This window comes from Gavialis gangeticus, unplaced genomic scaffold, assembly GCF_001723915.1.
Source record: "Gavialis gangeticus isolate Ggan-Ray unplaced genomic scaffold, GavGan_comp1, whole genome shotgun sequence".
NCBI lineage: Eukaryota > Metazoa > Chordata > Crocodylia > Gavialidae > Gavialis > Gavialis gangeticus.
This window is the reverse complement of record NW_017729029.1, coordinates 52,256,300-52,281,092: the sequence shown is the minus strand read 5'-3', so window position 1 is coordinate 52,281,092 and position 24,793 is coordinate 52,256,300.

Here is a 24,793-nt window from a genome sequence, read left to right as displayed (position 1 = left end):
CTTTATTATGTAACAAATAGGGATAGGTTTTTAAGGTGGTGAGGGAGGCTGGGACTAGGGAAAGGGCAGGAGGAGGGGTGCCATTCCCGGGGCTGCACCATGCTCTGCCTGTCCCCTCGTGCCTGGGCTCTGTCTGCCCCCACTCCCCCAGCTCGTGTGCTGCACTGTGCCATGGTGCAGGCAGCTGGTGTCAGAGCGACCGGCACCAGCTGTAATGAGAACTGTCAGTGGGTGCAGGGAGGGGGTGGGGCATGCCTCTTGCTGCTCTGCACCCCCCAGGAGGGCTGCAGGCTGGGGGACTGTGTTGGGCTCTTCCTGGGGAGCACATGCCCCTGGATCTGGATGCAGGATGGTGGCAGCACTGGGCTGTTCCCGGTGCTCGGGGCGGGCACACAAGGAAAGAATCAGCCTTGTGCTACTGCCAGCGGCACACTGCAGTGGCAGCCTGCTGTCATCCCACATCCAGATCGGGGGGCATGCGCCCCCCCAGGAACAGCCCAACACAGCTCCCCAGCTGTGCCTCCTCCCACGCTGCCCGGGGCTCCACTTGCTGCCACTCCCACCAGCCCCTGCTGCACCGGCCCTGGGAGCAGCTGACATTAGCTTCCTGTACCATGGCATGGTGCAACCCAGGAGCTGGGGTGACTGGAGACAGACAGAGCCCAGGCATGGAGGGACAGATGGAGCACAGTGCAATCCTGGGAATGACCCCCTCCCCGCCCCCCCTCCCTTCCCTAGTCCCAGCCTCACTCCCTCCCTCACCAGCTGGGAACATATCCCTATATGTTAGGGCTGTCCCAAGCTTTGGTAGCCAATTCAGTGGCCAGATCTCTGAATCTGAATCAGCTGAATTGAATCAGGACAGTTGCATTTGACACCCCTGAATTAAATTAGAGCGTACGTTGGACATTCTCAACTCAAGGTTGGATTATCTCATGGATGATATGATCTTTCTACTGAAGGACAGTGGGAACATCTCAGCTTCATCATTATGTAGTATCACAGTAGCCTCCATCTATAGGCCACCCTAAAGAAGAATCACTCATGTGGCATCTATATCACCTCAGGACTATGTGAAGCAGCCCATCAATAAAGCACGGCATGCCCACTTTATACAGCCTATCCCCTATGTGTGAGTATGTGCCGAATTATATAAGGACTGAATTAAGCACAGACTCAGACCTGGATGTTCAATTTAAAACTTTTATTGTTTCACAAAGTCATAAACTAAGGGGGTCTGTTGGTTCACGAGGTTCCCAAATCAGGCCCTTGCTTTCTAACCCAAAGGCTAGGTGCGGCTGCCTGATTCAGTAGTCTCAGAACTGGTCAACAGTTCATTTTAAAGGAGTCCCTTATCTTTTTTTAGACAAAAGATACAAAACTGTCCCCACTCTGTCTGAGTGAGGCATGTAACATAACTTTTCTATTACTTATATATGATAACACATATACATATGCATTTCTAATTCTTACTTCTATTGGTTACTAGTTAATCCATCTATATCATAATATCAGGTGATACTCTCTTTATTATAATTGGTTACGCTTCTTATGTTAATTCTTAATGACCTAACTACAACATTTACCAGACTTTGCTTGCATAATATGCGGTTATTTTTGTCATTGCGGTTTAGCCGTGCTGTTTCCTGTTTTAACAATATAAGCTGCTTGCTTGCAATTTTTATCATATTGTCAGCATTTCTATTCAAGGGTCAGATAGCGATCACCAGAATGTCAGTCGCTGACTTCTCAACCTCCTTGAAGCATTCTGGGAGTTTTAGTGCGTTGTTAATTATGCTAGGCCTTGCTTAGCATGAGCACTGTCTCACACCCTAAAATGGATTTAACGTGGGGCAGGTCTATAATGGTTTCAAGACTGCCATTGAAACATAAGCACCACTGCTTTGGTCCTGCTTTGCCTTCTCCAGATTCAGAGCAGAGGCACTGGAGGGGATGCCCCCTGCTCCTGCTGTTAAGATCTTTATCTCTTGGATGCTTGATGTGTGTTAGGTAATGCACATTAAATCTAGTACCTCCATTGTGTACACATGCTTGCGCAAAGGTGTTTTAGTTCAAAAGTTCACCACCATCATTTTCTCAGTGCTGACATGCATTTTGCCATTTATACAAATGCATGTGACGCCGCACCGGGTGCATCAGCTCGCATGCAAAGCAGACTCAGTTAATCGAGTCTTCTCCCATGCGCTGGATTTCTGGTGTGTCAGAGCAGACAAATGTAGATGTATAAATGCCTTGAGGTACTAGAGAAAAAGTGCATTCTAGTACTTTGTCTAGTACTCTAGACAAATCTATATGTATAAATGCCCTGACAGCCGGGGGTACCCTCAGAGCGTCCACACTGCCTCAGTTCTGTGCTTGGAGCAAGTGGGGCTTATTTTTCAGCTGCAGTCTCAAGAGCAGCACAGACCCAGTAGACCTGTCTGTAGTCACTGTGCTGTAGCACTCTCAGAAGAGCTTTATAGCCCATGCCCAGCACCCCACTAAAGCGATTATATTACATGCATTGCAGGGGATAATGTGCATCGAGCAGGCAGGCTGTGCTTCACTGCTTTGCTCCTCAGCACAGTGCTCAAGCAGCATAGGCATGCCCTCAGAGTCTTACCAGTGAAAAGTGAGTCTGATCTATTTGGTATGCTAATCAAGAGGATTTATGGCTTACAAGAATCTCAGCTAGTCCACCATGTGTTAGTTGCAGCAAGATGTACAATTGCAGCCAGGTGTAAATGGCCCTGGATGCCTCCGATGAGTGACTGGCTGAACCAACTTTGGGACTTTTGGCAGTGGAGGAGCTGACACATGAGACATTTTTAGTTGTGTGACTAGTAAAAGACATGGATGCCACTTAGAACAGTACAAAACCAACCAGCATTTCAAAGACGTGGGGATTTGGATCCGTTCCATATGCGGAACAATATACAGCAAACAAAGGAAAAAGGATTTGGTAGTGACTTCTGCTTGGTTGCATGCAAACTGCAAAATAAAGGATACTAAGAGTCAAAGTTAGAGAAAAGCATAGGCACACAAATTAGTATGGGTCTTATTTCCAAATACCCCTGGAACTGGAAGAGAAAAGTTAGCAGCGAACCAAACAATATGGCTGGAAGAAACCTGCTAAACATGATTTTTTACCTGAATGAATAAAGGAAAGAATAAAAATGTAGCCAGGACCGTAAAAAAGAAACAAAAGCCTCATAAATCCTAAAAGCAGATCTGTGTTCTTTTAAAATAATAAAAACTGAGGGGAAGACAGGGGAGAGAAAAATATTTGCACTACAAATTTTGCATTTCTCGTAAAATAGCATGCCCCAATTTGGCTTTTGTATGCTCCTTTGGGGCTGCTACTGAGATTTACCAGAAGTGTATGTTCACAACCCAGGGGAAGCTTTGGGCCTATCACAGCTATAAGTAGCACTGGCATTCTCCTCTAATTCTGTACAGAATTGTGCACATTTCTTGTTAAAGCACAGACATTATCGTAGCAAATGTGTATAGCTAAGTCTGATTCAAGTTGTGGTGCTACCAGAATTGCAGGCGAGAAAGAAGAACAAGACTATTCCATTGAAATTTGCCCTATGGTCCCACTCAACTATAAATGCTTCCTTGTCTTTATCTCTTATTTTTCTTTAAAATGACTTTGGTCTATTCTTGTATTTATAGAACGTGACTGGGAGAAAGGTTTTTCTTAACAATAGTCTTTGCTAGCCTGATCATTGACTCTATAATCTGAAAAAAACTCGGTGACAAAATGTCAAGTTCTCCTTTATTGCTTTACGGTCTAATGCTCAACCATTGCGCACACAGAGAAACACTTACTCAAATGAGTGATCACTCTGAAGTCATGGCAAACATTATGCATGGTGCTACTCAGACTCTGAAGGTTGCAGGATGAGACCCACAGTTAGGATTTTGCCTCCTTTTTCATGTTGCCTCATAAAATCACACATTTATATATAGGGGAAGGTGTAATGGCTCTGAGAGCGTGACAAATGTTTTCTGCCAGTTGCTCATAGATTACCAACATCATAGAGTAGCAGCCAAAGCCTAAAGAAAGCCATCATTGTTTAGCTTATTGGTGATAGGGTAGCTCCCCGATGTAGTGGAGGGTAATGACCCTATTACCACTTGACAGGTTGTTTCAATTTATATGTATTTTAATTGAGGACTTGCTATATATATTCTTCAGGTATTGTGCATTTCAATCTACAATCTAGTGCCATTGTCTCTGATAAAACCACAGCAATATATTGCTCCCCTTTCAAGCAGCCTTGTAGGAAATAAATGAAAACAAAACAAAACAAAGGAAAATACAATGAGCAAGAGAAAAGGATGTTGATGTCAAGGCAAAATATTGTCCTGAGTATGGGTTTTTTTCCTCGACTAGACCTGTTGGCAGACTGATTCTGACCAACTCACTTAACCTGCTAGCGCCTCACTTTCCCCATTTATGCAACATAGGGTCCATCTACATGGACATTAATGCGCCTTTTTAAAAGCACATTAAGCACCTCTGGGCATCTATACGTGTGCTCCAAGGGTGGGGTTGTGGGATGCTTTACTTAGAGTGGCTGCAAGAGCTCATTTGATGAGCTTTAGGTGAAGCACCCCTGTCACTGTTTTGAAGCAGGGGGATGCTGATACACGAGATGCAGAGGCTGGCTCAAGCACAGTAATTACCATACTCTGTAATTACGTGATTAGCGCAGGCAGTAATTACCACACATGGTAATTAGTGTGTCAGAGCAGCCTCCACGCTCGTGTATAGGCACCATCCAGTGTGAGGTAGTAAATGAATACACATTAGGCTGCACTAATGTGCACTAGCGCATTTGCATGCTTTTTTAGTGTGACGCTTGATGCTCAGTAGACTATTTTACTGCACATTAGTGTAATGTCATTGTTTTTTATGTGACGCTTTAATACACAGTAAAATAGTCTACTGCACATTAAAGCGCATGTGTAGATGCGCCCACATAGATTAACTTGCACCTTTTAGAAACTGATAACATTAGAAATGCTATATTTACCATTCTACCAGGATTGCAGCAGTGTGGTCTCTTCATTTCCAAGTGCAGTGCTGCAGGGAGCTGGTATGGTCCTGTGGTTCTTTATGGCACCCACCAGATAGGTGATTTGGGGCTTAACTGTGCAATATTAGCAAAGTTGCTTTGGGATCCTGAGATGACAAAGCTGTGCATTATAACATGCCTCACAGTATGGTGCAAGTCAGAGGCTATACACCTGATCTAGGCAGTATTGATGTCCTCATTTTTGACTTGCTAGGTTCAAAGTTTGCATTCTCTTTTCATCCTTTCATGTGAGCTTTCCCCAGAGCCTACATGACTTGTGAGTGCTCTTTTCTTTATTTTATTAACGCCTTTAGAGCTTTTTTTTTCCTCCTGTTTTAAGTAGTTTAAGTATTAATGCAGAAACAACGGGATCTGTCGGTACAGGTAAGGAAGTATGGGGGCATAAAAACATAGTCAGCTAGGAGGACCTGACTCGGCCATTATCTCTCATTGCTGCAGTTCAAACTGTGGATGCTTGGCACCTACTCTATAAGGGCAAAAAAAGAGAGATTGTCTAGGTCAGCAGTGTAACTGAAGGGGGTGTCCAAGTAGCAGCCCTGGATGCCAACTTTATGGGGAGAGGGCGAGTGAAGCAGGGGATGCAAAAACAGCCATTGCTGTAGTTTGTTGGTTCACTACTGGATGTGGCCTGGCAGGAGCCAGTGCTGCAGAGCTGCCCCAGGTGTAGAGTTGCACTGTTACACCTCTGATCCAGGCTTGTTGAAGAAGCTAAGCTTTATCAGCAGTTTGCCATCGACTACAGTGAAGTCAGAGTCCAGCTGGTTGCAGCTATAGCCACGTGGCTAATGCTTTGCTAATTGTGACTTCTCTTGGAGTTCACAATTTAAGGAGCTCTCCATCCCTTCCATATACTGCAACTTCATTTATCTGAGCTCAGGGTCTTCCCTTTCTGCAGAGCAAGCAGGAGTTACTGCAATGACTTGCTCGTATAGTCTCCCCACCCACTGCGATACTGGGAATCAGCCCACATCCTCCGAATCCAGCTACCTGTCGCCAAGTGCCATCGTGCGCTTCAATGGAAGGCGAAAGAAATCTCGAGGTAGGGTGATAATTTGCGCCCATGAAGGTCTTGTCCTGATCTGTCCTCATTCAAGATTGGTTTAAACCATGAAGCTTGTGATTTTATGCTCCTTCCCAAGTTTGCTAGTATTCATTATAGCTCTGGATATTCTTGCTTCCCATACACAGGTCCAATCCTTTAAACCTGCCAAATTCAGCTGAAAATAAATTTACCTTCCTCCCTATTTTGTCTGCTAGTCACAGCTTTTAATTCAGCAGTGTAGTAATTCCATCTCCTCCATGAAGGCACAGCTGCTCAGGGTCCAAGACCAGGGAGTTTGAGTCCCACCAGGGGGATTCAAAGAAGCTCTTGAAGACAGCACCATACGAGGCAAGAGGAGCTCTTTCAGAAATGCCCCCACTTAATGAAATCATGTACATAAAAAGGGTTTACTTACATTGGGGTTTAGAGGCCTCACTGACACTGCTTTCTGGAAGCCAGAAGGCAGCTCCTGAGCATGTCCATTTTTTAATTAATCCCTCTGCTTTCAGACATAGCTGCAAGGAGAGGGAGGGAGCTGTCCTGTAATACTTACTACTGGTTAGAGTTCACCATTACCCATTATTAGGGACCCACTTGATTCGTGCCTCTCCCCCAATCACTGCTTGATGAGAGCATCTGCAGACTGATGCCATTTCTCTTTACCCCTGCTTGTCTTTGCACTGGGGAGGATTTTTCTTCATGCACTCCTGCACAGCAAATAACCTGAGACATTAGAAATAAGATCAAAGTGAGGCTTTCAAGTCTGAGAGTGATGCAGGCTCAGTGTATCCCTCAGCACCCTCACGTGGAGAAGGTTCGTCCTTTAATGTTTAATGTTTCTAAAGCAGCTGGGGGGCAAAGGACTCACAGACTGCACCGCCAGGGGCTTGTGGGTCACGCTAAGGCATGCCGTGGGCCCCTCCAGGCTACACATCCCCACCACACACCAGCACCCAGGTCCCCATGCACCACACTGCACCCCCAGTCTCATCCTCTCCTTCCCCAGCCAGGCTCGGCTGCACTGTCCTGCTCCTTGGGGTGGGGGCAAGCAGCAAAAGTTGAAGGCAGGAGGGAAGACCCAGGAGACTCTGGCTGCTATTGCCGCTTGAGCAATGGAGGGAGTGGAAGCCAGGCATTATGTAGGAGAACTCTGGCCAGCCATAGATGAAATAGTGTTTGTTCCTTTGACCAAGGCAATGTGCAAGTTTTATACACTTACCCTTTTTTTTTTTTTAAATGTCTTAATTTTTTTTTGTTTTATGCACCAGCATTCCTGGCAATGCAAGGTCTACTTAATGACACTAGCCAGATGTTTAATGATTGGATTGGAAACTGAATGTCCACTTTTCCTGATAAATACCTAGCAATCCTGTAAGCACGACACATGGCCATATACTTCTTACATCTTGGATATAATTGTATTAACCTGATGAAGAGTAAAGCATAAAGTAAGTTTAAAAACCAGGATACATGTGTAGAGGCCCAAGTATTTGAAACTACTATAAAGTACAACAGATCACCTTAAGATCATACTGCAGTAACTACTATCCTCACTCAGTTAACTCCTACCTGCATTACCTACAGATGGAAATGTCAAGCACGTTGGGGCAGAAACACATTTTCCTGTTTGTTTCTGAAGAGCTTATATCAACGCAGCTGAACTCTGTCAAACTATACCATGATGTAGATACAGACTCAGTGGGTGCGTCTACAGGAGGTGCTTCAACACCGTACTGATGAGCTGCAGTGATGTAGCGTCAGTGGGCAAGAACCACGATGCTGCTGCTACTGCACGGTAGCTCGTTGCTTGTTGCTCCTGGAAATAACCTGTGCCGTGCCAGGACCATGCAGTACCAGCGGTTACTGCACAGTCATTTAGTATTTGCTAAAGCAAGTACTAAATGACTGCGCATAACAAATGTGCAGTCAGGTGCATGTGTAGATGCACTCAGTGGCTCCAGAGATTTTAGCTTAAGATGGCAGAAGTTTCAGTCTCATGAGGGTTTTATTTTTCAATATGATTTTGCTAAGGAGATCTTGTGGGTTTCCACCATTTAAGATTCAATCCGCCTAAAAAGTGTTCACCAGATTTTGGTGTTACCATAACATTGCATCCTAGTTTAAACTTAATTCAGATCAATATTGAAATGCTATGTCCTTAGTCCAACTCTGCCTCATATAGGTATGACCTGATTCTGCACATTACACATACAGTCACACATTGTATTTTTACTGTGTTATTAATGCACTGGCTGTTGCTCTGTTTCCTTTTCAGACATCTCATGCTAATATATACTGCCCTGATCATTAATGAATGGAGGGATGACCTACTTTTTTGGAAATGGGTGAAAGGTCTCCCTGAAAGCCAAACTTGGAAAAAAATCGCATTATATGAACAGCATTAGGGAGAATACAGCAAAGTTTCTGGAAGCTGGTGCCATGGGTATTGCATAGTGTATGCCCTACAGAGCTGCATGCACAGACCCGAAACTGTTGTATGTGGTTTTAAAATATTTATTTATTTGTAGCAACTAAATGAACCGTGGAAACAAGTTGAGCAATGTAGGAAGATTAAAATCTTAAACCATGCCCCAAGTTGGCAAGGGCAAAAGAAAATGAATGGATAGCGAATACTGAATGAAGGACTCATCATCTGAACTCTGAACTCAAGTCTTGGCCACAGGATGCCAGTCGCATCATTATATGATTCCTGTCGCTAACACTGTAGTCCATCCATCTTTTCTAGATTGGTGAACTTGCTTGTAACTGTATAACTTTGCTGTCTGCAATAATGGGTACAGGCACCGCGTTGATCAAGGAACGTCATGATGGAATTTTAAAAAAGCACACAAATTATCTAAGAGCCACATTATTCTGTCTTATAAATGTAACTCCAGTTAACTTTATCATGAATTGTTATGTGTAGCTGTCAGGAAAGAGGTTTGGTCCTAAAGTCACATGCTTGCCTCACAGTTGAAAACCTTCTTGTTGGTATACCATTCAGTTTTCATGTGATCGTCTCTCTTCACTTGCTTGCAAACAATGAGAAGGATATTGGCAAAATGCCAGCCAAGGCTACAGCGTAGAAATAATTTGATACCAACTTGACGTATGTCCTTTTCTTTCCGTAAAGACTGTAACTAGCCTCATTAGTGAAATGGCTTGAATACCTTTAATCTGCCTAAAACTTTACCAGAAGGTGAAGGAGCTGGGATTGCTGCCCCAAACACCTGTAAAAGGCTACCAGTAAACTAGTATTTGTAAGAAGCCCTGATTTCAAGATGATTTTTTCCAGTGTGCAATAACTAAAATAGTTGCTACTTAGTCTATAGGCTCAGAGGAAATCCTCAGCCTATCCTCTAGGCTATATACACACATGAGCCATGTGCATTTTGTGGTGCCGCAAACATGCCCGCTGTGTCTATATGTCTTCACTGCACAGGTGACCTAGGCCTATACCTGGGTTTTAGCCCCAAGTTCCCCTACTACCCACAAGGAAAAGTCTCCATCTTAAGGGTGAAATGGCTTTCCCATCCTGTGAAAAATGTTTGTTTTCCTATAGCAAAATTGATGATTTTACAAACTGGCATTTTCTGATCAAAAACCACTTTACTGAAAGGCTCAAATACTTCTCTAACAATGAGGACACTCACATAAGCAGAGAAGAGGAGGCTCTCAATTGTCTAAACAAAGCTGAGTGGTGTGGGCTACCTCTGCACAGTGGGGACCTGTGAATGCTTGCATGTACAAATAAAACAATATACATATTTTCTTTGCATGCACAAAGGAGTTTTCACATTGAGATCATATTGCAGCACTTTAGGGCAGCGGCAAAAATATAATTGTATTAGATTTCTCCATGGCTCTCAGAACATGTCTGCAGGCTGTTAGCAGCTTGTGTAAGGTAGAGCAGCCTTCAGTTTGCTTTAGCTTACCTTGAGGAGCTGTGCCAGCACGAGGATGGAAGCAAACTGTGAAGCTGATGTATAGCTATCTTGCCTTGCGGCTTGGATCCAGCGTAGTTGAGCCAGTGGATGTGGCTAGTCACATAGGCCTTGTGGACCCATGTGCTTCACTGGGATTGAGGCTCAAGGAAGAGCTCTGGATAAACCTCTTCTCCTTCGTTGGCAATCCCTCATAGTCAAGGATGACTATTTTCCATGATTGTCTAATCTGTGTATCCGAAGATGAGTGATGAGGCCTATCTGGGATTGGCAAACTGTACTGCAGCTTGGACATGTGTTTTCTTATGGGCTGGGTGGCGCTGAATTCTTGATCTGGTCTGCAGCATACTGTTTCTGCTGCTTCTGCTTTTCCATCTCCTGTTGTTGTCACGAGGTTTCAAAGTACCGAGATTCCTGCAGCAGACTCTTCCTCTATTTGGGGTAGTCCTGGGTGACAGTCTCCCACAAGTTGACATCAATGTTGCATTTTTTAAAATTGGCCTTAAGGATGTCCCTGAAGAGTTTCGCTGTTGTCCTCTTGAGCTGAGAGAATAAATCTCGCTTTGGGAATCTGAAGTCAAACTTCCAGATGACATGGCCAGCCCAACAAAGTTGATGTCTGATGATCATCACCTTGATACTCACGGTGTTTGCTTGCAGGAGGACGCTACACTGGTGCATCTGTCTTCCCACTGGATTCAGAGGATCTTCCACAGGCAGCATTGATGGTACTTCTCCAGCAACTTTAGATTCCTCCAATACGTTGTCCATGTCTCAGCTCCATACAAGGTGGAGATCACAACTGCTTGAGAAACCATGACCTTGATTTCAGATCTGATGTCATGATCTTCAAATAGCCATTTCTTCAGGTGTCCAAAGGCTGCACTTGCACATTTGAGGTGATGTTGGATTTCTTCATCCATGTCAGCTTTTGTGAGAGATGGCTTCTGAGGTACAGGAAATACTCAACAGTCTCCAGAGTCTCACCATGGATCTGAATTACCGGAGCTGAGAACTGTTCATAAGGAGCTTGTTGATGGTGGAAATTAGCCTTCTGAAAGTTAAGCATCAGTCCCATTTTCTTGCATGCTTCCCTCAGTAAAGACATTGGCTGAAAGTCTGCTTCCAAGAGAGCACAAACTACAGTATCTTCAATGTACTGGAGCTCAGTGATTGAGATTAGGTGGTCTTGCTTTTGTCTCAGAGTCAGCTGAAGTTAAACAGCTTACATCCATTTGGTAGCTTAGCTCCACCCCAGCTGGAAGTTTGTCGGTCAGATGTAGCATTGCAAGGAATATGGAGAAGAGTGTTGGAGTAATGATGCAGTCTTGCTTAACTTCCACCTTAACCTCAAAGGGATCTGTGATGGATCCATTACTGAGAACGACCCTGGCATACTGTCATGGAGCAGGAAGAGAATGATGACAAATTTTGGTAGGGATCTGGTCTTCAGAAGGATCCTCCACAGCTCTTCTTGGCTGACAGTCAGAAGCTTTTGTGAGGTCAAAGATGGCCATGAGGAGAGGCTTATGTTTTTCCCAAATATTTATTCTGGAGCTGGCGAGCAGTGAAGATCATGTCAGTTGTGCCTCTTGATGCCCTACACCCACACTGAAATTCCAGGAGGAGCTCTTCAGCAAGTGGACGGATACAGTTCAGGAGGGTTCTCACAATGATCTTTCCTATGGTAGACAGGAAGGTGATCCTGCTGTAATTTCCACAGTCAGACTTGTCTCCTTTCTTGAAGATTGCTACAGTCATGGCATCCCTGAGGTCATCTAGGATTTCTCATCATTCCAGATCCTTAAGATAAGGGCATGAAGTGGTGATGTGAGATCCTCTCCTCCCTATTTAAAGATTTCTGCATGGATTCCATCTGCTCCAGATGCCTTGTTCTTCTTCATCTGTTTGATGGCTTTCCTCACCTCGTCAAGGGTTGGAGGGATTTTGAGATCATCTCTCACTGGGTGTTGTGGGACGGAGTTGAGAACACTCTTGTCAACAGCAGAGTCTCAATTGAGAACGTCTTTAAAATGCTCGTTCTAATAAGTTTTGGTGGCTCCCCTTTCCCTGATCAGGTCTCCTCGATCCTTAGGTCTCAAGGGAGATGGTTCCTGAGTGATCAGACCAGAGATGGCTTTAGAGGCACTGACAAAACTGTGCATATTGTGGATGTTAGGAAGATGTTGAATCTCAGCCTTGTCTTCCCACTATTTCTTCTTTGTATCATGTGTCCTCCTTTGGACTTCCCTAGCTTGCTGGAGATTCAATTTCTTTTGCTTGGAGTTGGTGTCGTTTGCAAGCACAAAAGGCCTTGCACTTGTGATTGATCAACTCTTGGACCTCTTGGTCATTCTCATCAAAGAAGTCTTGATGTTTCCAGGGACAGAATCCAAGTCTCTTTTCACAGGCACTAGTAACAGTGGCCTTGAGGGCACCCCACACACTGCTGACACTGTCCCATTGTTGTTGATTGGAATTCACCAGTGTTTTATTGAGACAGTAGTGGAAGAGGTCTCACTTACTTGGGTCCTTGAGTCCTCCAACTTTGATCTTCCCTCAGCATTGCTTCTGCTGCAGCCGTCGTTTAAAACCCAGTTTGAGTGACATAACTGAACAGATGAGTCAATTATCTGTCCAGCAATCATCAGGTCCTAGCATAACTTGGGTGATTCAGACATCTTTGCAATCCCAGGCATTGATGGTGACATAGTCAATCAGGTACCAATGCTTAGATCATGAGTTCTGCCATGATATCCCGTGCCTGTTTTTTTGGTGGAACAGGGTGTTGGTGATGGTGAGTCCATGTTGCGTGCATTTGGTTAAGAGAAGGATGCCATTGGTGTTCACCTTTTCTGCTCCTTCCTTGCCGATTGATTCTGTTCCAGAGGTTAGAGTCCCTTCTGACTCTGGCATTGAAATCACTGAGAAGAATAACTTATAGCTGTGCCAAAGCCTGCATTGCAAGCTTTAGAATTGGTGATTTAGGGGACACCAGAGTCTCCTGAGGGCCATCTGTGATCCTCACTGGTTTAGGCAAATTTTAGGAAAGGATTAAATAATGCTCCCATTAAGCCATATGCATATTCATGCAAACTGTTATTTGTACACTCATTTATTTTTTACTGTCATAAGTATTTAAAAAGCAGCACCTTTTGTATGCAAATTTCTGTGTAATGATACTTGCCAGACTTCAAATTAATGAATCATAGGCATAATTTTACTCACAACTTTGAATCTCGAATGAATTGAAACTCAATCACAAAACCGCCATTTAGCTGCAAGTGCTGCAGTTCGGACTACTATGTATCAGCATGCAAATGTCCAAGTTGCACACTTGTCAGGAGAAAGATACAACAAATATATTGCATTTTTATCTGTCTTATATGTAGCTCTGTGTTCTCCCATTTTCAGTAAGTGAGTATCCGCTTTATTGATAGAACACATCAGTATCATATTCTTATTTATTCTCCTCATCATCATCAGATAAGCAACAGCTAATCTCTCATACAGATGTCCATGGCTTAGCTATACCTACTAGTAACAGCTAATAATTGAATCATAAATTTGTCACAAGTTAATCAGACCTTTTACATTTTCCAAGGCAGCAGTCAAATCTTGGCCCCACAGAAGTCCGTGGTAAAACTCACACTGACTTAAACGGGGCCAGGATTTTTCTCGAATGTAGTTTTTAGTTATGGTAATCTCCGTCATAGTTTGCAGTGCAGACTATAGGACTCGGGAGAACATGAGTTTGTCATTGCATGGAAGCCTGTCAACATGTCAATTCAGCTCAGCCTACGGACTTCATTCTATACCAGCTGAATTTAACAAGAGTCTCTACTAATGTATACAAGGGACAGTGCTTTCCAAATCACCTGTATGGGGTCAGCATTTTGGGTGACCATTACCATGGCAGGCAGAGCTATTCTTAATTGATATAACCAAGTGAGCATAAATTGTAGCGCAATATATTAGTTCTAAATGAAATAATGATGTTTCTGAAATAAAACACTTTCTTCTGATGGGGGGGTGGTCTTACCTAGGGCACTCCTTTAGCTCCTGCAATGCACTTCAGTTATAATTTGGCTTGGAAGGTTTGGCACAAAAAGAGAATAAATCAATCTGCACTGCAATTAACATATGATATGCCATGCACAATTATTACTCAGAGGGACAGCGTTTTACCAGCTTATGCAAAAATAGCATAGGAAAATAGACTTGTCTGGAAAATATGTTCTTAAATGAGTTGTTTATGTCCATTTATGCCATATACCAATAAAGCCACTTCTTGTTAGCATCATGGACCATTAGGCACTTCCTATAAAGCATAAACCATACAGCATCCTGCGCAGCAAGGATTCTCGCTGTTAATAATCCTCTGTGACATCACAGCATTTTAAAGTACAGCCTTTACTGTAAGTTCTCAGCCTGGGCTCCATTGCATCTTCTTGATAATGCAATCTCAAATGCCTGCCCCTTGCATCCTTCTCAGATTTGTTCAGGTTTTATAAGTCATTCTTTTTCCTCAAAGTGATAACTTATTTTTCACCTAAGCTGCATAATTCAGAGTCTGGAACAGCCTGTCCCATGTGAAAGCATTTTGGGAGTCAGCCTTCTCCCCTTGCATTAACATTTGTTTGGACAGTCCTCCACAACCACACCCCTGGAGGAGCAGGAGTTTAAGTGTTTACTGTAAGCTGCTTCTTCTCTCCCCACCCCACAGTTGAATGGAGTACATACTTCAATTACGGTAACGTTTCCTGCATCAGTGCCCCAACCAGGGTTACCACCCATTCCCCAGAAAATACTAAGAACACTTGTCTGTACTCTGTAATAAAAACTGAACTGTCCGTAAAAGAAAATAAAATCTAAGAAACCATGACTTTAATTGAGGTTCCACCATCAAAATGAGGATGGATGCATGTGTTAATGGACAGCAGAGGAGAAGCAGAGCCAACCTGTGTCTGAGCAGGAGCAGAGCTCAGTGCCCTGCAGGGAACCCTTTATCTGGGCTTCATGGCCCGTCAAAGCCTCCCTAGTCCCCAGACGCTGCCCTCAGCCATGTTCTCCCACAGCATGTAACAAGCCATTGCCTGCTTGCAATGACCATCAGCTGTGCAGCCACAGGCAGGCCAGGGAGGGGGGCATTGCAGCCAGAACAGAACTACAAGTCAGGAGTGGGGAAAGGCGGTGGGTGGGGTCCATGCCAGAATGGGGGAAGTGGGGTGGGCAGGGGTAAGGTTGTGGGGTGGGATGGTGTGGGGAGAGTGGTTAGGGGTATCAGGGTGTGGGGGCCACTGGAGTAGAGGCAGAATGGGAGGGCCTGGGGGGACTGGGCAGGGAGCAGGAGCTCCTGAAAGGAGTGACCTACACAGCCTGCCCAGCCTGGCACCCCACACTGTTGCTAACAGACATGGGGCAAGAGCAGCCCTGAAGCCTCCCCTGCCCTTGATTTAACTGGAGACATTGTGGCAGCAAGAAAGACCCTTTACTGCACCTAAGGGCAAGCCCTGTTGAAAAGGGTGAAGGGGGAATGTGCGGGGAGGGGAAGTGACTGTCTTGGAGAGGAAAGAGTGCCAAGTGTGGGAGGAAGGTTTCAGTGTTTGGTTTCACGTAATGTTTAATAGCAGACAAATTTGTTCACATTAGAACACCAGCTGAAATGTGTTTGACCAGGTTTCTGGGTGGGTAGGCTGGGTAGGCTCAAGCCAGATTTAGGAAGTGTGTGGTAAATCCCTAAATTTGAACCCACCCCTTGTTACTGCTTTCCAGGGCCTGGCAGATGGATTACATTTACATTCCGTAAAACAGGTCAGTAAAAAAGTTTGGTTATGAGTAAAAAGTTTCTAGATTCTCATTAAAAACATTCTTGAGTTGGAAACCCTAGCCCCAACCTGAAAGAAAATAGGCTCACCAGAAGAGATCTCTTTATCTTTTCTTACTTTTTCTTACCTTTTGGCAATTCAGATAGCATTAACAGAAATATTTCACCAGATTTATTCGTTCTATCCATGAGATAGAATGGATCCTTGTGATAGAATTGCTTTTGTGCCAGTTTTGCAAAGCACCTCTGTTGTTATTTACTATTTGGATTACAGTAGGACATCAGAGCACCAATCAAGAAGTCAATTTTGCTAGGCACCTTACAAACACGTAACACAAAGGAATTTCCTGATGCTAACAGTTTATATGTCATTGGCTTTGAGTGGGTATCAATAATGGGGATTTGTTTGTTTGTTTTTTACTCTAGCATTTGGCCTATAACTTTGTAGGCCATGACCTGGTTGCCAAATGGAATAAACTTTTTTTAGTGTGATCAGCTAAAATCATCTGCTGCCCATGGTGAAGTGTGTAGGGCACAGTAGGGATTTGACAAGATTTTCTCTTTGTTTATTTCTTAGGAATCGAAGGAGGGACTTTGCAGCCCTATGTTTATCACAGTATAATAAATCAGTATTTGAGGGTCTCACGTGATCACTAGACAGTAATAATAAAAGGACATTGCGCTTTTCTCTGTGTGTTTGGTTTTTTTGTTTCTTTTCCTCGGTCTGTTCTCAGGCCCTTAAAAGCCTTACCGTAGCATTAATAGTGTGGGTATTCATACAGAATCAGTAAATGAGGCATGTATTCCTCTGTGTAAAATATGACGGGTATAGAATTTCATCCATTTTTGTATTTGACCTTGATAATGGGAACAGGATGGTATACTTAAGGTTAATGAGCCAATTATTGTTATACATGACAGCAGTCACAATGCCTGTTTTTTTACTTTTTATTATGTACATAAATTGATCCTGGGAATAGCGAAGTATTGTAGTGCCTTCTTCATCCATACGCAAAATGTACTTGTGGTGGATAATTATGGACTCTTGTACAATTCAGGAAAAGAAAGAGCTCGTTCATTAACTTTGGGGTCCAACACACACACAATGCATTTTGTGAGTTGTGTTGGCTTTTAATCATGGCACATATAAAAGATTTTTTAAAACTTTTGACAACTGTTTTTAAATCATTGGGCCAAATATAGAGTAAGTTGCTGCAATGTAGATTCCATGAGGTTCCCTAATGCTTATTTACTCACATATTTATTTGAAGAGCATATAGGGAAGGGTGTTGATACAATGTACATGCTGAGGTACAGAAAGAAATTGTATGCTGCAGCTGGAAGTGGGTCTTGTAAATGACATAAAGTTAGTCTTCCACTAGCACTAATGTCACTTTTATTCAACCTTTTCTTGTCTATAATCACGAGACCTGCCATGAGTTCTTTGTTGAGAGCATAGGCAGACAAGGTTCTTTGGGTAAGTGTGACATCTTTTATTTGACCAACTAAATAGTTGGGAACATTGTTCTTTGCAAGCTTTCAGGCACAAACACCCTTCTTCAGATATAGGGAGAGTCTGCTGGTGTGTATATGCTCTCCTGGGTGGAATACAAGATAATATGCAAAATGCATCTTTCTGGTTTGTACTATACGACAAAAATTGAAATTCCCCATTTCACACCTAAAGGGAAAATCTTCTGAGGAGGCGGTACTTGTTTGCAAAAGTATTTCCCCTGAGTTCTGAGCATTAGGCTTCCTTCTTGAAGTGTTGGGCTATTTTGGGTTGATCTATGAGCAATATTTTGGGTTGATCTTTGAGCAATATTTTGGGTGCATCCTAAAACTCACTGTGACACATGTTTCATTTTACCCACCTCTGCAAGTCACCATCACTGTTCCTTTTGGGAAGGGTAAGAAGCAGCTTTGTCTCTTGAGTTGGGCCATCTGTAGCACCAGCTTTTCATTCCTCAGCTGCCGTACGCATCAGTGCCTGGGCTGGAGCTGGCCCGGAGTCAAAGAAACTGATTGATGATACGTTCTCTCAGCAGGCAGTAACTACTGCTAAAATTGACCTTAATGGGTGATTGGAGTTTGCGCAAGCTAACTGCATATGCTGCAGACTAGCAGACGAGACAGAGATAGTCGATTCTCATGGACAACTAGAAAGAGAAAAGAGGATTAACATCCGCGGCGGTTCTGTCAGGTGGAGGACAGAGGCAGAAATCCAGTATTGTTGTTGGTGACACTGTTGTCATTATCTGCCTTCTGTCTTCAGTTCAGCTTTAAGGAACCTGCTTAGAGAGGAAAAAGCCTCTTTAGTTCTGAAAGAAGAGCTCATCTTTTCCCTTGCCTGTTTTCCTTCAAATACCTTAGCCCAGGGGTTGTCAACCACCCCCAGGGGTACTTGAGAAGGCCCTAGGGGGTACGTATGGGTGGGTGGGGATGGAGCACTGCCATGTACCATCCTGTGCTGCCGTGCAGGAGCCACCTGCCTGGCTGGATGCAGGGGAAGCTTGCACACGGCAGCTGCCGCCGCTTCACATTCAGCCACGCGGCACCCCTTTCCCCCTGTGCCGCTGCATGTCTAGCCACCGGGGATACGCTGATCCAGAAAGTTTGAAAATCCCTATTTTAGCCTTTTTTCACTGGTTTCCTGTTATCAGAGTAAGAATCACAATTCCGTTGATCCAACCTACTTTGTTTCCTCTTTGTTTCCTGATAAAAGATAAAACAGGCCAAATTGGCCATACTTTCCAATTAGTAAACAGCAATAATTGAAGAGAACAGGGAAATATATTCTGGATGGTGTGGGTACAATTATGTATACTGTTGTATTTCGTAAGGGTCAACTTTTACTGTCATGGGAACTGTCCTTATTTATATACCCAAAGTCACTATTTATGCATAAATGTTGTTCTGCATGCTTCTCTGAGCTCCTGCACTCAACTCTTCAGGCTTTTGTTGACCATGTCCTTAAGATTTCACTAGACCAACTGTGTCTCAGCAGTACAACATCTGCTTTGGCCTTCAGAGACCTTCACTGCTGCCCTTAAGAGTGTTTTCATTAAGCATCCAAGCAATTTTTACTTGCAAAAATAGAAATAATTTTAAACAGATGAAAACTAGGAATCTTTACCTAGGACTATAATTTCACCACACTGAGAAAGGCAAAGTCTGCCACATTTGAACTGCATGCTTTGTCCCACCAGATCTCTACTTTCTTCAGTCCTAATGCCAATGAGCATAATAAAATGTTAATGACACGTGCAGGCAGTCCGCATCCAAGATCTGGCATTTCAAATTAGCAGAGAAGCACAAATAATATTCAACAGCAGTAATGTTTTCTGAAGTCAAACTTTTCATCAGCGTCATCTGTGAGGAAAAGCAGAACCACTCTGCGGAAATGGCTCAACTTTGCAATAGCTGCGGGTGTTTCTTACAATCTAGAGCATGGGAATTTTCTTCCAACCCTGTTAGTACCACAGCCACAAGACTGTTATGAGAGTGGATTCATCTATTTTCTGTTCTCTTGTACTCTTTGTAACAATTCTGAGTCACCGCAGAATTTTAGTGCTTAGTATATTGCCAGTTTCTTGTTCGTGTCCAAATGCAGAACAGGAAGAACAAATGTGGAAACTGAATCCGTTTTAGTAACAATCTTCGAATAAATCATCTGCTTCTGCTAAGTTCTAGTTCTAGGGCTCTTCCTAGATGCCGTATTTCCCAGTCAGACATGCAGAACTTGGAATAAAGACAGATTGCCCAAGAAATAAGGAAGTATGTAGGAGGCATGTGAGAGTTTGCAGTATGTGTAAGATATGCCCGGACATGCTATAACATTTGGTAAATGTAAGCTTCATATGGTATACCAAGATGGGATTGATTGTCTTCGTCACTGTGACCACTGCACAGCAGGTGCAATTCACTACAATCGTGTTACCTTGACTTTGGGTGAGGGAATGCCAAAATAGTGCAGTGTAGAAAATGGCATTTCCCACTTGTGTGCAGGGCACAAGAGGACGTGTCAGATCCAGCTCCATCTTCTTGAGACAGTCAAAGCCACCGCTTGGAATGGATTGGCAAAATTTTAAATATAACATGCCAGACTCAGCCTCTATCCTTCATCCCCCAAAGTTAATGTGATTACGCTAGTGGTGAACTCAGCTCCAAGTGTATTGTGTCTGCCCAGTGGTATAATCAGAGATTTGGCATGACAAGTGCTCTGTTTTTCCTTCAAGCGCTCTAATGATTATGTTTAATCTTGCCTAATTTGGTCTCTTCTCAAAGAAATAAAACTCTGGGCGTGTAATTCTGTTTGTCTCCTGGAGGATGGGGCAGCAGGGAAGAGTTGGTGCAATAAATACGTTGAACGTGATTCTCCATTGCTACATTTTGTGATCCCTGTCAGCTGTGCAGAGCACAAAACACTACCGCATCAGAGCAGTAGCAGTGTAAATTCCTTTTAGACAGGTTCAAATGGCAGGCCAGCATACAAGGTGGAGAAGCATCAAACCCAGTACGTTCACATTATGCTCGATGTGTTTTCATCTTGTGGTTTCCACAGAACTGAGTATACAGTTCATTTCCAATAAATGATAACACCCCACAGAGAGGTTAAAATGTGGAATCCTCTAAATCAGCACTCTGATAAATAAATGATCAGTCTTTGTTTTTTCAAGGAATGGTTTTGTTCTGCTCTGATATCAGCTACCTTTTTAATTTCGCTAAAAAACCAGTGGCTGTGTTTTGCGTGCAGGATGCACGCGTGTGCAAACTGATGATTATGAACTCAGCGGCCTCCCTTCCATATGCACATCTTTACATGTGGGCATGCTCATATCTGAAGATGAATTTTTTGCACCCACATTTGAAAATCTTCCTCTTCCAAAAGAACAGTGTTTTTTGGGTTACTGTTGCAGGTCAAAACAGCGATGGTGGAAAATCCGTTTGTTTATAGGTCAGCCTGAGAGGCAAACTCAGAACTAGTACCAAATATTCCCAGACATTGTGGTTATTGAGGTCTGTGGTACTTCGAAAATTTTAATGGATTTCCTTCTCTTGATTTGCTCTTTGCTATGAACCTAGTCCTGGGAAGGGCTGAGCTGACATCCCTGAGACATGAGAACACTCAGAGCTCCCACAAATCAGGTCATGAATCCTGGGGATTTGGTATTTGAGAACTGAGTTTTCTCCATTAAGGCCAGGGAAGCTTTCTTTGCTATACTAAATAATTCCATCAGCAGACTGTATGAATTTCTGCTAAAACTCTGTTTGCTAACTTGAAAATTATATTTGGGTTGGTATATAAACATCCAGAACAGTCTGTGTTGAATTTTATCTCAATGTATGTATTCCTGGCTAGGTCATGATTAAGCTCCCTTTAATATTTGCTGCTACTGTGATGTCATTTCAATTTTTCTATCCCCTTTACATGGTGTCTGAAACGGATAGGTATTGGCATTGTTTATTCATGTGCTGGGACCTTTCAGAACAGTGGCTGTTTTTCTATAGTACTTTATTAAATCTCCCCCTCTCTCATAGATATAGTGTACTGATAGCTAAAGGTATTGTATCCTCTGCATGTTTAGACTGTCAAAAGACTTAATAAGGAATTACAGAAAAGTGGCAATTGCACATTCATAAAGATTTCCTTCCAGTAGGAAATTTTCCTGCACATGGTATATCCAAAAGTCACAAAATGAATTTTTTTCTGTTTTCTATATCAGATAAAAGCTGGGGTTTTTTCTTTAATTGCCTAAATAGTTGTTCTGTTTCATAATAGCTCTGAAGGGACCCATCATGTAGGCACTCATACTTTCCTGATTTGATACAGTTCAGTTTTTATGAAGATTAAATTAAATGCTAAGAACTCACATTCCATTGCTGCTAATAAGAATTATTAACATTTCCCTGTAATGTCCAAAGCCCCCAGTCAAGACCTGTAGTTCTGTGCAAATATGCAAGAAGACAAAGTCCCTCTCCTATTCTGAAGATCGTACAACCAAAATATCAAATTCTGCCACCCAACTTCATGCTGAGTAGGATCTTCTTATAATCAGTGGGTTATTCACAGAATAGGATACTCCATAGTATGATAGGAGTAGTCCTAGGACAAAGCAATTACTCTGACCAGGAGAGAAAAGCAGATGGGAGCAAAGAGGAAGGGGAAGTGATTGAAGAGGCATGGTGGGCACCGTGGGTAAGACAGTGGGGTTCTTGTGAGGACACAAGTACCAAATTGCAAGGAAGTTCCTTTTGGGACCAACACTCAGATGAAGCATCTGTGTTAACTTGGCAAAAAAATTCACCTCTCCTGGAGCCTTGAGCAACCAGATCAGACAAAAAGGATCTCATCTCTTATAGTCACGCTTCAAAAATGCAAAAGCTTTTCCCATCCTCCATGTACCGTGTCCAGATATTTAATGTGTAAATGCTGGATACTTGCCTTATAATTATGTGCTTGGGATCTGTCAGAATTCTCAAGCAAATCCCAGGATGTCATTCTTCCCTTGTACTCGGCCTTGGTGAGGCCGCAGCTGGAGCACTGAGTCCAGTTTTGGGCTCCACAACTCAAAAAGGACGTGGAGAAGCTTGAGAGAGTGCAGAGGAGAGCCACCTGCATGATCAGAGGGCAGGAAAACAGACCTTACGACGACAGGCTGAGAGACATGAGACTCTTTAGCCTGGAAAAGCGCAGGCTCAGATGTGATCTGATGGCCACCTATAAATTTATCAGGGGTCACCACCAGTATCTGGGGGAACGTTTGTTCACCAGAGCACCCCAAGGGATGACAAAGTCGAATGGTCATAGACTACTGCAAGACCATTTCAGGCTGGACTTAAGGAAGAATTTCTTTACTGTCCGAGCCCCCAAGGTCTGGAACAGCCTGCCATCGGAGGTGGTTCAAGCACCTACGTTGAACACGTTCAAGAGTAAATTGGATGCTTATCTTGCTGGGATCCTATGACCCCAGCTGACTTCCTGCCCTTTGGGCGGGGGCCTGGACTCAATGATCTTCTGAGGTCCCTTCCAGCCCTAATGTCTATGAAATCTATGAAAAAAAGATTCTAGGATTAGCTGGGGTTGGAAGAACAGTGCTTTCCCACAGTGTGTAGTGGGGACATAAACGACACCTAAATAGCACTGCACAGAAGCAGGCATTTTCTCTCTTGTTCCCATGAACAGTAGCCAGGATTTTCACAGTTAAGGCAGTCATGGCCCTATTGAAGTCAGTGATACAACTCATATGGACTTCATTGGGACCAGACTTTTGCCCTCAGTCCTTAGCTTGCCTCCTTGGCTAGGGACAGAAGTTGCGCATAAACTGAGATAAGTGATTGGAAACCAGTTCAAATCTGTAACACCACAGAAGTTCAGTGCACATAAACCACTTTCAAAATGGCCAAAACCAGGTTAAGATAAATTTGGATGAATGTAATATCAGACTGAACAGATTTATGTTAGATCGGTTTATTGAACTTGGGCCCAGATCCTCTCTAGATTCAGGTTAATTCACAGTCTTCCAGGATCCCAGGATGCTTTGCACTCCCCTGTAAGCCTCCCCTTGCAAGGTGGGTGGGGTAGCTTTGGCCCAAGCTGTCTGCTGCAGGCAGGCGGGGCAGTGTGTATACCCAATGGCATACAAGGGAGTGAGGTATAGAAACTGGAAAGCTTTCACTGAAAGAAAAGGTGGACTTATTTGGCAAATGTGGACTTTGACTTTCTTGGCTTCTTAGAGGGCACATGTTATTTTTTTTCAGCATAACCAGCTGCAGGAAGAGAACTGCATCTTTCATTTGCTTGGTTTAAACTAAGCTCTTAATCTGACATATATGTCTACATCTAAATTTTTTGTGCTAGAAAGAAGCCAAGTCCCATAAAAAACATAAAGCAAAATTTATTACCATATTAAAATGAATTTAAAGACATTTTCCAGTATTACAAACAATTACTATCAAGCATAAAAAAAGAGGAGAGATTTTTATTGAGAGCCCGTACTGTTTTTCATCAGCAGGTATCTGAGTTAGCAGAGGGAGTTGGCAGCTGTAGCCCATCAGAAGCAGGTTCAATCCATAAAACCTTGCAAGGATGCTAGGAGGAGATAGAAAAATCAAGGATTCTTTCCTAGCTAGGAGGGGTGTCTTCTATATTCCACAGCTGCATGCTTACTGTTGTTACCAAGTCTTCTTTTTCTTCAGCAATGCCTTGCAGTCAAGGATGATTGTTTTCCATTACTGTCTTATCCATGGGTCCAAAGATGGCAGATTGTGCAGCAATTCAGGCACATGTTTCCATGTGAGGTAGGTGACTCCACATTCCTGATTCAGGTTGCAACATGCTGTTTCTGCTGTCACCACTTTTCCATCTCCTGTTATCATTGTAAGACTTCAAAGTACTGAGATCCTGAGACTCTTCTTCCATTTGAAGCAGTCCTGTGCAGTAATCTCCCATGAATTGATGTCGATGTTGCATTTTTTCAAGTTGCCCTTGAGGATGTCCTTGAAGCATTTTCTCTGCCCTCCTCTTGCATATATGCTTTGACTGAACTTGGGGATTAAACTTGCCTTGGAAGTCTGGAGTCAGACATCTGTATGATGCAGCTGACCCAGTAAAGTTGATGTTGGATGATCATCACCTTGATGCTTATGGTGTTTGCTTGTGAGAGGACACAAATGTTGGTACATCTATCTTCCTACTGGATTCAAAGGATCTTCCGCAAGCAACATTGATCATACTTCTTCAATAACTTGAGGTATCTCCTGTACATTGTCTATGTCTCAGCTCCATATAGTAAGGTGGGGATCACAACTGCCTGATAAACCATGAGCTTGGTTTCAGATCTGATGTTGCAATCTGTCAACACCCATTTCC